Here is a 3,067-nt window from a genome sequence, read left to right as displayed (position 1 = left end):
ATTCTGTGTGAGTTACATCTCAACAGAGTTATTATTTTTTAAATGTGTATTTACTCAGAATTGAAAAGAAAAGATTGGGAGGAAATATATCAAAATGCCAATAGTGGATAGCTAAGGTGGTGGGATTACAGATTATTTTCTTTTGTAATTTTTTCCTATTTTTACTTTTTTCTCCAGTGAACAGAAAAAAATTTTAAAGGTAAAAAAGAAAATCATTTTTTAGAGCATATAATGAATATTTATTAACATTGTAGTTACATCAGTTTTAACCTTGAGCTATATAGAACATTTGGTGAACCAGATCAACAAACTGGAAATGATAATACATTCTAAGATACTCTTCAGGAAGGACATGAACTCCACTGATTCATGTTATGAATTAGAGCTGGAATCCAACTGATTTGTAGATTGTGTTATCCTGAAGTTCCTGTATTATACCACATGAAGAGGGTCCCTGTCAGTCTCTGACAGGATAATATTAATCTTATTCTCCAAGTGAGCACCCAGCATATCTTGAAGGTCAGAGTGAAAGCCTCGTTCAGTGTTGCTATGTTCACAAAGGATGACATTTATTCCTTGGGAAGCAGCATCCAGAATATCATGATGGGACATCTCACCTGTGAGGTAAAGGTCAGCCTCTACACCCTGCACAACGCTGCTCCCAGAACCAGCACAAAGGGCCACGACTTTGACTTGGGACTCTAAGGTCCTCCCTACTCCAAGAGCTAAGCAAATATGAGATAGTTTTAGGTGTCTTTTGATTCGCTCAATCATGGTTGCCAGGGAGACAGATTCATCCAGTGTGCATAACCATCCCATTCCAGTATGCAGAAGCAAAGGCTTCTCCAGTGACAGAATTTCAGTCTTCTGATAAAGTTGTTTGTTCTGGGAAAGAAAAGCCACCACCTGCATCAAAGCCTTCTGAGTACAATTCAGACTGATCCGTGTTTGTTCTTCATCATCAATCCTGGGAGAAAAAGAAGCAACAGAAACATTTACGATTCCTTTCACTGCAGACATGACTTTGTCCAGGTCTTGGGTGTGGTTAACATTGAATTCTACTCGGTGGGTTCCCTCTGTAGGGTAGTTGGGTGCTTTGGAAGGATGTATGGGCCTAGAGGTGCAAGCTCCAAATCCTTTGGCCAACCAGTTGTTGACTCCTTGGGGTGTAGCGTCATAAGCTGTGTGAGGAGAGTAGATACCAACTCTGTTCTCCAGAGCTCGGATCACCAGGCACTCTTTCCAGGTTTTCCAGGTTATGTACTTCATGGGTCGGAAAATAGGTGGATGGTAGGAGAGAATGAGATCTGCTTTCTTTTGCAGCACCTCCTCCATCACTTCCTCAGTCAAGTCATTGGTCAGGAAGAGTGTGTTTACAGTATGTGGTGGGCTTGGTTCCACCAGTAATCCAACATTGTCCCAACTCTCAGCAAATGAGAGGGATGCAAAGTCATTCAATGAGGAATGAAGAGACTTCAAATCCATGAAGGAACAGGAAGAATTACAGATCAGGTAATCTACAAGCTGGACTGTCGTGGGGACCAGGTGTACACAAGATGACAACATATAGAAGTCACGTAAAGCTGAGTATCTGAAGGCAAAGCACAGAAAGTGGTACATATGCACACTTTTGGCCTGGGTCTTTGAGGCATCACAGCATATGGGCAAAAGAGCTGTCATCAGAGACATCTGGGTCCAAATAGTGGCTCTGACACTTACTACCAGCACATTGTAGTTTAGGTAAGTCATTTAACCTCTTGGAGCTTGTTTTCTTTACCTACAAAACGGAGATACTATAACCTACCTCACAGGCCATCCAGAGGAGCAAATGAATCAGAAAATCATTTTAATGGAAGAAAAAAGTGAACAATTGTTTTAGATTTTTAAAAAATGAACAAACATTGGTTGGATCCTGGATTCCTCCTACATGCCCCCCAAATAGCTACAAAATGCACTTTAGGAAAAATAGGAGAAATATAAATATGGATTAGGTATTAGATGTTGGTATGGAATTGTTATTGCTTTTTTTTTTAGGATTGTGGTTGCAGATATGTGGAAAAAATCTCGGGAGCTTCATGCCCAGGTCTTGGGGGCCATCCAATGTCATAGTACCTGCAATTTACCTTCAAATGGTTCAGACTAAAACAACAGAGAGTGGTGAAGCAAACAAGACAAAACGTTAATTGTTGAATCTAGGGGAACATACAGATGCTCATTTACTTATTGTATACTTTTTTCTTTGTATTTAAACATTTTATGTTTAATAATTGGAGAGAAACATGATAAATCTCCTGCGGGGCACGCAGTAGAGCTTCTCTGGGCTCAGGAAAGGCAAAAAGAGACCTGAAGCTTGGGTGTGGGCAGCCCAGGTGGGGCTGCAATCTGCAGCCCTGGAGCTTCCCCCAAGAAAGCATGTGCCCAAGGGGATGGGCAATGGGGAAAAGGCCCCTTACTAGGCATCAATGAGCTGTTTTTATGTGTTTTCTCATTTAATCCTCACCACATGCCAAGAGGCAGGCACTATTTTTATCCCCATTTTATAGTTGAGGAACCTGAGATGAAATAACTGCTTAGAGATCCTTCTACAAATCCAAGGGTTGTGTTTAGGCTCTCTGGGGGCCAGGGAGAGCATAGCATTGTGTCCCCCAAGGCAGCCTATGGGCACCGGATCTATCCCCTGGGCTAGGGGAAGAGGGGAGGCTTTTAGGAATCAGGGCCCCTTCTGAGGGTTTGTACCTGCCAGGACATTGAGGGTCAAAGCAGGGGGTTGGTGTGGGGTGCAGGGAATTGCAGGAAAGCTGTGTTGGCCCCAGGTACCCAGGGCTGTGACTTTTTGAACTCATATTCTGGCACGTCCTCTTCTGTCCCCCTCCTCTCCACTCCTGTCACCCTCAAGCTTATACACATAAATGTTCCTCCCTGCCTGAGGCTGGAATGCCCGCTATTCACAGAGCAAGTTACCATCATTCTCCAAGACCAGCTCCAAGCCTCTGGCTCTGAGATCCCACCCCCCACACCACCCTTTCCCAGCAGATCATAACTGATGCCTTGAGGGTCCCCAGGCCTG

General features: G+C 43.4%; 1 pseudogene across 1 annotated transcript; it reads right to left on the bottom strand.

Moving 5' to 3' along the window:
* Positions 1–215: 215 nt before the first annotated feature.
* LOC105860282 (NIF3-like protein 1 pseudogene) lies at positions 216–1,583 on the bottom strand (annotated as a pseudogene). Its single transcript, XR_001148977.3, has one exon. The product of XR_001148977.3 is annotated as an NIF3-like protein 1 pseudogene (transcript).
* Positions 1,584–3,067: the final 1,484 nt, after the last annotated feature.

Source organism: Microcebus murinus, chromosome 4 (assembly GCF_040939455.1).
Source record: "Microcebus murinus isolate Inina chromosome 4, M.murinus_Inina_mat1.0, whole genome shotgun sequence".
Lineage (NCBI taxonomy): Eukaryota > Metazoa > Chordata > Mammalia > Primates > Cheirogaleidae > Microcebus > Microcebus murinus.
Note: the sequence above shows the minus strand (reverse complement) of the source record. Positions and strands in the feature narration are given on the sequence as shown.